The sequence below is a fragment of the Leuresthes tenuis genome, unplaced genomic scaffold, assembly GCF_036924035.1.
Source record: "Leuresthes tenuis unplaced genomic scaffold, fLeuTen1.0.hap1 SCAF_10, whole genome shotgun sequence".
Lineage (NCBI taxonomy): Eukaryota > Metazoa > Chordata > Actinopteri > Atheriniformes > Atherinopsidae > Leuresthes > Leuresthes tenuis.
The window spans coordinates 25,229,869-25,243,335 of NW_027325364.1; the positions used below are offsets into that span (position 1 = coordinate 25,229,869).

The 13,467-nt window shown below is 42.3% G+C and overlaps 2 non-coding genes across 2 annotated transcripts; both read left to right on the forward strand.

Annotated features, from left to right (window-relative positions):
• Window positions 1-11,929: 11,929 nt before the first annotated feature.
• LOC140317381 (U5 spliceosomal RNA) lies at window positions 11,930-12,043 on the forward strand. The gene has a single exon (XR_011917700.1). It is a non-coding gene; the product is annotated as a U5 spliceosomal RNA (small nuclear RNA).
• A 316-nt stretch (window positions 12,044-12,359) lies between these two features.
• Window positions 12,360-12,550, forward strand: LOC140317102 (U2 spliceosomal RNA). The gene has a single exon (XR_011917449.1). It is a non-coding gene; the product is annotated as a U2 spliceosomal RNA (small nuclear RNA).
• The last annotated feature ends 917 nt before the right edge of the window (window positions 12,551-13,467 follow it).

The window sequence follows — 13,467 nt, forward strand, 5'->3', positions numbered from 1 at the left end:
CTGCAAGAAGGTGTGAATGTCTACCCATAATTACTGAAAAATGGGTAAGAAAAGGTGCGAATGCCTAACCATACATCATCAAAAGAGGGAGCGGAGGTGTTCCGCTGTAAGACGGTGTGAATGTCCGACCATAGATGGTAAAAAGCGGGTAAGAAAAGGTTAAATTACCCGACTGTACACAATCAAAAGAGGGAGCGGAGTTGTTCAGCTAAGAGAAGGTGTGAAAGTCCGACCTTGGTTTGTAAAAAGCGGGTAAGAAAAGGTTCGTATGCCCGAATATACACTATCAAAACCGGAAGCGTAGGTGTTCGGCTGCAAGAAGGTGTGAACGTCCGACCAAAGTTTGTAAAAAGCAGTTAAGAAAAGGTTCGAATATCTAACCAAACATCATCAAATGCGGGAGCGGAGTTGTTCGGCTGTGAGTAGGTGTGAATCTCCGACCATAATTGCGGGAAAAATGTGTTAGAAAAGGTAAAAATGCCGGTCCATACATCATCAAAATCGGGAGAGGTGGTGTTCAGCTGCAAGAAGGTCTAAATGTCCATCAATAATTGCTAGAAAACATGAAAGAAAATTTTCGAAAATCAAACCACACATGATCATAAGTGGGAGAGGAGGTGTTCAGCTGCAAGAAGGTGTGAATGTCCACCCATAATACTTGAAAAATGGGTAAAAAAAAGGTGCGAATGCCCAACCATACATCATCAAAAGCAGGAGTGCATGTGTTCGGCTACAAGAAGGTGTGAACGTCCAACCAAAGTTTGTAAAAAGCAGTTAAGAAAAGGTTCGAATATCCAACCAAACATAATCAAAAGCGGGAGCAGAGCTGTTCGACTGCAAGTAGGTGTGAATGTCAGATCATAATTTGCAAAAAGCTGATGAGAAAGGGTGAGAATGCCCGACTATACACCATCAAATGCGGGAGCGGAGTTGTTCGGCTGTGAGTAGGTGTGAATCTCCGACCATAATTGCTGAAAAATGTGTTAGAAAAGGTAAGAATGCCGGTCCATACATCATCAAAAGCGAGAGAGGTTGTGTTCGGCTGCAAGTAGGTGTGACTGTTCGACTAAAGTTTGTAAAAAGTGGGTAAGACAAGGTGCGAATGCCTGACAATGTATGATCAAAAGCGGGAGCGGAGGTGTTCAGCTGCAAGAAGGTCTACATGTCCATCAATAATTGCTAGAAAACATGAAAGAAACTTTTCGAAAATCAAACCGCACATGATCATAAGTGGGATAGGAGGTGTTCAGCTGCAAGGTGTGAATGTCCACCCATAATTCCTGAAAAATGGGCAAAAAAAAGGTGTGAATGCCCAACCATACATCATCAAAAGCAGGAGTGGAAGTGTTCGGCTACAAGAAGGTGTGAACGTCCAACCAAAATATGTAAAAAGCAGTTAAGAAAAGGTTCGAATATCCAACCAAACATAATCAAAAGCGGGAGCAGAGCTTTTCGACTGCAAGTAGGTGTGAATGTCAGATCATAATTTGCAAAAAGCTGATGAGAAAGGGTGAGAATGCCCGACTATACATCATCAAATGCGGGAGCGGAGTTGTTCGGCTGTGAGTAGGTGTGAATCTCCAGCCATAATTGCTGAAAAATGTGTTAGAAAAGGTAAAAATGCCGGTCCATACATCATCAAAAGCGAGAGAGGTTGTGTTCGGCTGCAAGTAGGTGTGAATGTCCAGCCATAATTACTCACAAACGGGTAAGAAAAGGTAGTATTGCCAGACCATATATGATCAAAACAGGGAGCGGAGGTGGTTCAGCTGCAAGAAGGTTTGAATGTCTCCGACTAAAGTTCAAATATATTAAAGAAAGCGGGAGGAGAGGTCTTCGGATGAGAGTGGTTGAAAATTTCCGACCATAATGTATAAAATGCGGTGAAAAAAAGGTGTGATAGAACACTAAAAGGTGGAGCGGAAGTGTTCGGCTGCAAGAAGGTGTGAATGTCCGACTATATTTGGTGAAAAGCAGGTGAAGCAAGGTCTGAATGCCCAACCTTACATCATCAAAAGCGAGATCAGAGGTGTTTGGCTGCAAGAAGGCAATAGTTTGCCAAAAGCGGGTAAGGTGCGAATGTCCGACTAAATATCAACAAAATTTGGGGCAGAGGTCTTCGGATGCAAGTGGGTGTGAATATCCAACCATACAAGTATGGTGGAGAGGAAGCTGTGAATAGCCGACCATAGTTTGGAAAAAGCGGGTAAGAAAAGGTTTGAATACCCGAACATACACCATCAAAAGAGGGAGCGGAGGTGTTCCGCTGTACGAAGGTGTGAATGTCCGACCATAGTTGGTAAAAAGCGGGTAAGAAAAGGTTAAAATACCCGACTGTACACAATCAATAGCGGGAGCGGATGTGTTCGGCTACAAGAAGGTGTGAAAGTCCGACCATGGTTTGTAAAAAGCGGGTAAGAAAAGGTGCGAATGTCCGACAATGTATGATCAAAAGAGAGAGCGGAGGTTTTCGGATACAAGAAGGTTTGAATGTCCCACCATAGTTTGTAAAAAGTGGGTAAGAAAAGGTTCGAATGCCCGACTATACACAATCAATAGCGGGAGCGGATGTGTTCGGCTACAAGAAGGTGTGAAAGTCCGATCATGGTTTGTAAAAACCAGGAAGAAAAGGCTCGAAAGCCCGACTATACACCATCAAAAAGAAGGTTTGAATGTCCATCAATAATTGCTTTGAAACAAGAAAGTAAATTTTCGAATATCAAACCGTACATGATCATAAGCGGGAGAGGTGTTCCGCTGTAAGACAGTGTGAATGTCCGACAATAGTTGGTAAAAAGCGGGTAAGAAAAGGTTAAAATACCCGACTGTACACAATCAATAGCGGGATCGGAGTTGTTCGGCTACTAAAAGGTGTGAAAGTCCGACCCTGGTTTGTAAAAAGCGGGTAAGAAAAGGTTCGAATGCCCGAACATACACCATCAAAAGAGGGAGCGGAGGTGTTCCGCTGTAAGACGGTGTGAATGTCCGATCATAGTTGGTAAAAAGCGGGTAAGAAAAGGTTAAAATACCCGACTGTACACAATCAAAAGAGGGAGCGGAGTTGTTCAGCTAAGAGAAGGTGTGAAAGTCCGACCATGGTTTGTAAAAAGCGGGTAAGAAAAGGTTCGTATGCCCGAATATACACTATCAAAACCGGAAGCGTAGGTGTTCGGCTGCAAGAAGGTGTGAACGTCCGACCAAAGTTTGTAAAAAAGCAGTTAAGAAAAGGTTCGAATATCTAACCAAACATAATCAAAAGCGGGAGCAGAGCTGTTCGACTGCAAGTAGGTGTGAATGTCAGAGAATAATTTGCAAAAAGCTGATGAAAAAGGGTGAGAAATCCCGACTATACACCATCAAATGCGGTAGCGGAGTTGTTCGGCTGTGAGTAGGTGTGATTCTCCAACCATAATTGCTGAAAAATGTGTTAGAAAAGGTAAGAATGCCGGTCCATACATCATCAAAAGCGGGAGAGGTGGTGTTCGGCTGCAAGTAGGTGTGAATGTCCATTAATAATTGCTTTAAAACATGAAAGAAAATTTTCGAATATCAAACCTTACATGATCATTAGCGGGAGAGGAGGTGTTCAGCTGCAAGAAGATGTGAATATCCACCCATGATTACTGAAAAATGGGTAGGAAAAGATGCGAATGTCCAACCATAAATTATCAAAAGCAGGAGTGGAGTTGTTCAGCTACAAGAAGGTATGAAAGTCCAACCATGGTTTGTAAAAAGCGGGTAAGAGAAGGTTCGAATACCCGAATATATACCATCAAAAGCGGAAGCGGGGGTGTTCGGCTGCAAGAAGGTGTGAACGTCCGACCAAAGTTTGTAAAAAGCAGTTAAGAAAAGGTTTGAATACCCAACCGAACATAATCAAAAGCGGGAGCAGAGCTGTTCGACTGCAAGTAAGTGTGAATGTCAGATCATAATTGCTGAAAAATGTGATAGAAAAGACTAGAATGCCGGACAATACATCATCAAAAGCGGGAGAGATTGTTTTTCGGCTGCAAGTAGATGTGAATGTCCAGCCATAATTACTCACAAACGGGGGAAGAAAAGTTAGTATTTCCAGACCACACATGATCAAAACAGGGAGTGGAGGTGGTTCAGCTGCAAGGTGTGAATGTCTGACTAAAGTTTGTAAAAACCGTGTAAGACAAGGGGCGAATGCCCGACAATGTATGATCAAAAGAGGGAGCGGAGGTTTTCGGCTGCAAGGTCTGAATGTCCAACCGTAATTTGTAAAAATCGGGGAAGAAAAGGCTCGAAAGCCCAACTATACACCATCAAAAGCGGGAGCAGAGGTGTTCAGGTGCAAGAAGGTCTGAATGTCCGACCAATAATTACTGAAAAATGGGTAAGAAAAGGTGCGAATGCCAAATCATACATCATCAAAAGCAGGAGCGGATGTGTTCGGCTACAAGAAGGTTTGAATGTCCAACCATAGTAAGTAATAGGTGGGTAAGAAAAGGCTCGAATGCCCGACTATACACCATCAAAAGCGGAAGCGGAGGTGTTCGGCTGCAAGACGGTGTGAACGTCCGACCAAAGTTTGTAAAAAGCATTAAGAAAATGTTCGAATATCCTACCAAACATAATCAAAAGCGGGAGCAGAGCTGTTCGACTGCAAGTAGGTGTGAATATCAGATCATAATTTGCAAAAAGCTGATGAGAAAGAGTGAGAATGCCCGACTATACACTATCAAATGTGGGAGCGGAGGTGTTCGTCTGTGAGTAGGTGTGAATGTCCGACCATAATTGCTGAAAAATGTGTTAGAAAAGGTAAGAATGCCGGACCATATATCATCAAAAGCGGGAGAGGTTGTGTTCGGCTGCAAGAAGGTGTGAATGTCCAGCCATAATTACTCACAAATGGGTAAGAAAAGGTACTATTGCCAGACCATATATGATCAAAACAGGGAGCGGAGGTGGTTCAGCTGCAAGGTTTGAATGTCCGACTAAAGTTTGTAAAAAGCGGGTAAGACAAGGTGTGAATGCCCGACAATGTATGATCAAAAGAGGAGCGGAGGTTTTCGGCTGCAAGAAGGTCTGAATGTCCACCCATAATTACTGAAAAATGGGTAAGAAAAGGTGCGAAAGCCCAACCGCACATGATCATAAGTGGATGAGAAGGTAGTAAGTAGTGCAAGTAGGTGTGAATCTAAGATCATAATTTGTAAAAAGCGGGTAAGAAAAGGTAAGAATGCCCAACCATAAATTATCAAAAGCGGCAGCAGAGTTTCGGCTGGTATTTATCAATGTCTAGATAGATTTCAACAAAAAACAACGTTGTACTTTGCAGTAAAAGAAAGTGCAAATCAAAAGTTTTAGGAATCCGAGAATAAGCTTATTTTCATGAGTTCTGCACGATTTCGGATTTTATGTATAAAATGAATTTCTTCACGCAAACTAAGTTAACACTGCTTTGTCCTTCATATGTACCCATTTCTACATATATTTCAAGCATAAACTTCCTCATACTACCCTGAATGAGAAAGAGCCACACTTGTGATTAAGCCATACCTCCCTTTTGAGGAGTTCTGCATGATTTGGGATTTTATCTATAAAATTAATTCCTTCACTCAAACTATGTTAAAACGGCTTTTACCTTCATATTTATCAATGTCTCAATAGATTTAAGCAAAAAAACAACGTTGTACTTTGCAATAAAAGAAAGAGCAAATCAAAAGTTTTAGGAATCCGAGAATAAGCTTATTTTCATGAGTTCTGCACGATTTCGGATTTTATGTATAAAATGAATTCATTCACTCAAACCAAGTTAAAACTGCTTTTTCCTTCATATTTATCAATGTCTAGATCGACTTCAACAAAGAACAACATTGTATTTTGCAGTAGAAGAAAGAGCAAAACTGAAGGATCAGGAATCCGAGAATAAGCTTCTTTTCATACGTTCTGCATGATTTGGGATTTTATGTATAAAATGAATTCCTTCTCTCAAACTAAGTTAACACTGCTTTGTCCTTCATATGTACCCATTTCTATATATATTTCAAGCATAAACTTCCTCATACTACCCTGAATGAGAAAGAGCCACACTTGTGATTAAGCCATACCTCCCTTTTGAGGAGTTCTGCATGATTTGGGATTTTATCTATAAAATTAATTCCTTCACTCAAACTATGTTAAAACGGCTTTTACCTTCATATTTATCAATGTCTCAATAGATTTAAGCAAAAAAACAACGTTGTACTTTGCAATAAAAGAAAGAGCAAATCAAAAGTTTTAGGAATCCGAGAATAAGCTTATTTTCATGAGTTCTGCACGATTTCGGATTTTATGTATAAAATGAATTCATTCACTCAAACCAAGTTAAAACTGCTTTTTCCTTCATATTTATCAATGTCTAGATCGACTTCAACAAAGAACAACATTGTATTTTGCAGTAGAAGAAAGAGCAAAACTGAAGGATCAGGAATCCGAGAATAAGCTTCTTTTCATACGTTCTGCATGATTTGGGATTTTATGTATAAAATGAATTCCTTCTCTCAAACTAAGTTAACACTGCTTTGTCCTTCATATGTACCCATTTCTACATATATTTCAAGCATAAACTTCCTCATACTACCCTGAATGAGAAAGAACCACACTTGTGATTAAGCCATACGCCCCTTTTGAGGAGTTCTGCATGATTTGGGATTTTTTCTATAAAATCAATTCCTTCACTCAAACTATGTTAAAACGGCTTTTACCTTCATATTTATCAATGTCTCGATAGATTTAAACAAAAAAACAACGTTGTACTTTGCAGTAAAAGAAAGAGCCAATCAAAAGTTTTAGGAATCCGAGAATAAGCTTATTTTCATGAGTTCTGCACGATTTCGGATTTTATGTATAAAATGAATTCATTCACTCAAACCAAGTTAAAACTGCTTTTTCCTTCATATTTATCAATGTCTAGATCGACTTCAACAAAGAACAACACTGTATTTTGCAGTAGAAGAAAGAGCAACACTGAAGGATCAGGAATCCGAGAATAAGCTTATTTTCTTATGGGCAAGTGGGAACTGCTTTGTCCTTCATATTTATCACACCTTCTTGTAGCCGAACACTTCCGCTCCCGCTATTGATTGTGTACAGTCGGGTATTTTAACCTTTTCTTACCCGCTTTTTACCAACTATGGTCGGACATTCACACCGTCTTACAGCGGAACACCTCCGCTCCCGCTTTTTATGATGTATAGTCGGGCATTCTCACCCTTTCTCATCAGCTTTTTGCAAATTATGATCTGACATTCACACCTACTTGCAGTCGAACAGCTCTGCTCCCGCTTTTGATTATGTTTGGTTGGATATTCGAACCTTTTCTTAACTTCTTTTTACATATTTTGGTTGGACGTTCACACCTTCTTGTAGCTGAACACTTCCACTCCTGCTTTTGATGATGTATGGTTGGGCATTCACACCTTTTTTTTGCCCATTTTTCAGGAATTATGGGTGGACATTCACACCTTGCAGCTGAACACCTCCTATCCCACTTATGATCATGTGCGGTTTGATTTTCGAAAAGTTTCTTTCATGTTTTCTAGCAATTATTGATGGACATGTAGACCTTCTTGCAGCTGAACACCTCCGCTCCCGCTTTTGATCATACATTGTCAGGCATTCGCACTTTGTCTTACCCACTTTTTACAAACTTTAGTCGAACAGTCACACCTTTTTGCAGCCGAACACCATCTCTACCGCTTTTGATGATGTATGGTCCAGCATTCTTACCTTTTCTAACACATTCTTCAGCAATTATGGTCGGACATTCACACCTACTCAGAGCCGAACACCTCCGCTCCCGCATTTGATGGTCTAAAGTCGGGCATTCTACAGCGGAAAAGACTCATTCTTATGTTTGGTTAGATATTCGAACCTTTTCTTAACTGCTTTTTACAAACTTTGGTCGGACGTTCACAATATCTTGCAGCCGAACACCTCCGCTTCCGCTTTTGATGGTGTATATTCGGGCATACGAACCTTTTCTTACCCGCTTTTTACAAACCAAGGTCGGACTTTCACACCTTCTCTTAGCTGAACAACTCCGCTCCCTCTTTTGATTGTGTACAGTCGGGTAATTTAACCTTTTCTTACCCGCTTTTTACCATCTATGGTCGGACATTCACACCGTCTTACAGCGGAACACCTCCGCTCCCTCTTTTGATGATGTATGGTTAGGCATTCGCACCTTTTCTTACCCATTTTTCAGTAATTATGGGTAGACATTCACACCTTCTTGCAGCTGAACACCTCCTCTCCTGCTTATGATCATGTGCAGTTTGATATTCGAAAATTTTCTTTCATGTTTTCTAGCAAATATTGATGGACATTCAGACCGTCTTGAAGCTGAACACCTCCGCTCCCACTTTTGATGGTGTATAGTCGGGCTTTCGAGCCTTTTCTTCCCCGGTTTTTACAAATTATGGTTGGACATTCAGACCTTCTTGCAGCCGAAAACCTCCACTCCCTCTTTTGATCATACATTGTCGGGCATTCGCACCTTTTCTTACCCGCTTTTTACAAACCATGGTCGGACTTTCACACCTTCTTGTAGCCGAACAACTCCGCTCCCGCTATTGATTGTGTACAGTCGGGTATTTTAACCTTTTCTTACCCGCTTTTTACCAACTATGGTTGGACATTCACACCGTCTTACAGCGGAACACCTCCGCTCCCTCTTTTGATGGTGTATGTTCGGGCACTCGAACCTTTTCTTACCCGCTTTTTACAAACTATGGTCAGACATTCAAACCTTCTTGTAGCCGAACACATCCACTCCTGCTTTTGATGATGGGTATTCAAACCTACTTGTTGCCCGCTTTTCGTTAATTATGGGTGGAGAAACACACCTTGTCGCAGCCAAACACCTCCGCTCCCTGTTAGGATCATGTATGGTTGGGCATTCGTACCTTTTCTTACCCATTTTGCAGTAATTATGGGTGGACGTTCACCCCTTCTTGCATTTGAACACCTCCTCTCCCGCTTATGATCATGTGCGGTTTGATATTCGAAAATTCTCTTCCATGTTTTCTAGCAATTATTGATGGACATTCAGACCTTCTTGCAGCTGAACACCTCCGCTCCAGCTGTTGATGGTGTATAGTCGGGCTTTCGAGCCTTTTCTTCCCAGATTTTTACAAAATATGGATGGACATTCAGACCTTGTTTCAGCCGAAAACCTCCGCTCCCTCTTTTGATCATACATTGTCGGGCATTCGCACCTTTTCTTACCCGCTTTTTACAAACCATGGTCGGACTTTCACACCTTATAGTAGCGGAACAACTCTGCTCCCGCTATTGATTGTGTACAATCGGGTATTTTAACCTTTTCTTACCTGCTTTTTGCCAACTATGGTCGGACATTCACACCTTCTTACAGCGGAACACCTCCGCTCCCTCCTTTGATGGTGCATGTTCGGGCATTCGAACCTTTTCTTACCCGCTTTTTACAAACTATGGTCAGACATTCACACCTTCTTGCAGCCGAACACTTCCGCTCTACCTTTTAGTGTTCTATGGGGTATTCACACCTTTTTTTTCACCGCATTTTATAGATTATGGTTGTAAATTCTCACCCACTCTTATCCGAAGACCTCTCCTCCTGCTTTGGTTAATATATAGTCGGGCATTCGAACCTTTTCTTACCCGCTTTTTACAAATTATGGTCGAACATTCACACCTACTTGCAGCCGAACACCTCCGCTCCCGCTTTTGATGGTGTATAGTCGGGCTTTCGAGCCTTTTCTTCCCCGGTTTTTACAAATTATGGTCGGACATTCAGACCTTGCAGCCGAAAACCTCCGCTCCCTCTTTTGATCATACATTGTCAGGCATTCGCACCTACTTGCAGCCGAATACTTCCGCTCCACCTTTTAGTGATGTATGGTTGGCATTTGCACCTTTTCTTACCCTTTCTTACCCTACTGATTGCTTAAGATTAAGTTGTTTTTTCTCAAACTACAACATTTTTTTAATTGTTGAAACTTGATTTGAAGTGGATAAATAAGGAGGACAAACAGTTTTGAGTCAGGCTGATAGAAGGAATTAATTTTATAGCAAAATCTGTATTTCGTCATATGTCGAGAGATGCTTATTGCTGAAGAAGTACAAAGTACAACGTTGTTTATCGTTGAAACTTGATTAGACATGAATAAATATGAAGGACAAAGCAGTCTTAACTTGGTTAGAGTTAAGGTTTTATAGGAGAATCCGAATTCGTGCATAACTCGTAAAATAGAGCTTATTTTCGGATTCCTGAAGAATGAGTCTGGTTCTTTCTCATAATACAAAGTTTGTTGTTTATTGTTGAAACTTCATCAGAAGTGAAGAAATAAATGAATGCCTATCAACAAATGTGGGATCTAAACTCTAGTGCTTCCTCTAAAATAATTTCCTTTCTCAATTCAGAAATGTGTGTGTGTAAGTTACAACACCCGTGACACCAAAACGGCTTTCTTTTCTCTCTTTTCTCTACACTCTGCACTGTGAGAACACACACCAAATCAGAAAGGCTTTTTTCTCTCTTTTCTACATTATGGACTGTGGGGACACAAAACCGCTCTCTCTTTTTTTTTTTGATTGTGTGCCAGGGCGTTGTCTCACGTATTAGATTATGCTTACGATACGAATGGGTTTATCAGTCACATCAGAATCCATACATACTGATCCTCCCGTAATAAAATGGTCGGATCTTATCAAACACACTTTGTTTCTTGTGACAATCAAGTCAGCGAAACAGCGTATACACGTCAAGACACTGAATCAAGTTTGCCACAAGAACTCATAAGTTTGGCAGTATTGCTCTGCCGTCAGCAATCATACACCCATTTTATTTTCGTGAGACATGTGCAGGCACCTGTTCATCTACTGTTCTATCACTATGAATTAGTTTATCTATTATCAATAAGGATACTTCTACAACTACTATCAAAGTATGTCCAGACTTCTTATGTTGTCAGTTGCTATATATGAATAAGTGGGTAGCTACTGACAAGCATTAAGCATGTCACACAGCCCAAACATATAACATTTCAGGACACACCACACAGTTAACAACCACCGTGAAGTGTCAAAGCCCAAACATGTAACATTCAACAGGACACTTACACAACACATTCAAATCAAACAGTCAGACAACATACAAGAACATATACCCCAGCCGGCATTGCTCCCTGCCTATTTTCCTACAGCTCACTATGTGTGCGCACACCTTTATTCACAAACTCTTCAACTTATACTCTTTTACCGAAGCTGCTACAGCTCGATTGGCCGAATACCGAATAATCCTAATTCGGTGAATTTGACATCTGCCTTACATGTAACAGATTAGCGGTTTAGCAGTTTTAATTTAGTTTGAGTGAAGGAATTCATTTTATAGCAAAATCCGAAATCGTGAAGAACTCATGAAAGTAAGCTTATTCTCGGATTCCTGAAACTTTAGATTTGCTATTTCTTTTACTGCAAAGTACAACGTTGGTTTTTTGTTTAAATCTTTCAAGACATGGTAAATATGAAGGACAAAGCAGTTTTAACATAGTTTGAGTGAAGGAATTCATTTTATTGATAAAATCCCAAGAGTCTGCTGAGAAAAGAGAGTGAATGCGAAGTAGACTTTAACACGGCTCTGGGAGCGAGCCGAGTGCGGGCTAACCGGGAGAATTGCTTGAAAGAAACGCGACACCGAATGAGCGGTCAGAACAAAGCCTCAATACGGTTTTCCCGTGGTGTTTTTGTTGCTGCCTTGTCTTTTGCACAGAGTAAAAGACAAGGCAGCCATCGAATAGGGCCCGATTGTTCCTACTTGGTCAGCCGAGGAGCAAGGGGGAGGGGGGGGGAGCAAGCGTTTCAACCAAGCAAAGCTCACCATGGGGAAGGTGGCTATGCCAACTAGCCTGATGCCCTGCTCCCGCAGTGACGGATAATCGTACTCTGGTTTCTCTTCATAACGTACAAGTCTTTCACCTTTTACTAAAGACTTCTGTGGAGAGCAGCACTAATGAGTTGTTTCTATTTTTGGCAGGCTTTACCTTTGCGGGTGAAGCCCTTTCTGTCTGTGCAAAAGAAATCTTGTTACTGTGCAGAGTGACTTCTCTGAGTAGAGTCGCCTTACTTGTTGCGACTGTGCCGATGTTCGAAGCTGGAGTGCAAAGTTGTTGCTTGAATGGTGCTTGCTGGAGCGTGCGGGAGTGCAAAGTTATACCATTTAAAAGGGCTGAAGAGTGCTCAGTGCAGCGGGTGGGCGGAGGTGCAAAGTGACACTCTGGCCACCTATGGCCATAAAAAGAACAGGGGTGTTAGCGGACAAGTGCGCATTGTGCCAGGAAGGGCCCTCGGACGTGAACCAGTGGACAGTTGTCGCTTCTCGGCCTTTTGGCTAAGATCAAGTGTAGTATCTGTTCTTATCAGTTTAATATCTGATATGTCCTCTATACGAGGACTACATATTAAATGGATTTTTAGCAATAGGAGTTGAAAAAGTAGCTTGCTCCGTTCACTCCAAGCATTGACCCCGTACTGCAGTGCCGCTGGGAACGGTGCGCTCTTCTCTACTCTTGTGAAAAAGCAAACAGCGGTGCAGGATGCAAGTTTCAGGGAGCCCAAGATGAAACTTTCTTTTAGTCTGCTGAGAAAAGAGAGTGAATGCGATGTAGACTTTAACCCGGCTATGGGAGCGAGCCGAGTGTCGGCTAACCGGGAGAATTGCTTGAAAGAAACGCCATACCAAATGAGCGGTCAGAACAAAGCCTCAATACGGTGTTCCCGTTGTGTTTTTGTTGCTGCCGCTGTTTGCTTTTTCACAAGAGCGCACCTGTTGAGGGGGGCTCTGGGGGGGCCTGGGTGATGGTGGGTCTCAGGCCCGGGCTGCTGCGACTGGTGTGACCGGGTGGTTTGTTTGTTTGTTTTTTGTTGTTGTTTGTTTGTTTTTTGTAGAGGTCCTCCGGAGTGGGGTTGGGTTGAGTGGGGTGGGGCGGGATGGGTACCTTCTGGGGGTACAGTAGCTCCCAGAATATGGTCGCTGCAGGCCCCGAGCCTGGTGGACATCAGGCCCTCCTGTCCTGTGTTGGCTCCCTGGTAGCGGGGATGCCTATTGCAGCCAGTCCCTGGCTGCCCCCAGTGTATATCCCCATTCTCCCTTCTGGCTCCTGTACACAGCACACACTCACACATGAAGGGTTTTGGGGGCGTGTGTGTTCGGTGGGGTGTAGTGGACTCTGCAGTAGTTGCACTCTGCAGTTCCCACCCCTGTTTTAATTACACCTTAGACATTACTACTTATCAAACACACTCACACACACACATTAGGTCTTGGGGGGTGGTTACACTGAGTGGCATCTGGTGGGCGGGGCTCTTTGGGTATGTAGGCTGCCCAGAGGGCCACGCTCCCAGTTCTACAAGTTTGGCTGCCCCTCAATTTTAATTGCTCACTATTAGAAAATATTGAAGAGCCAGAAGGGTGAGGGG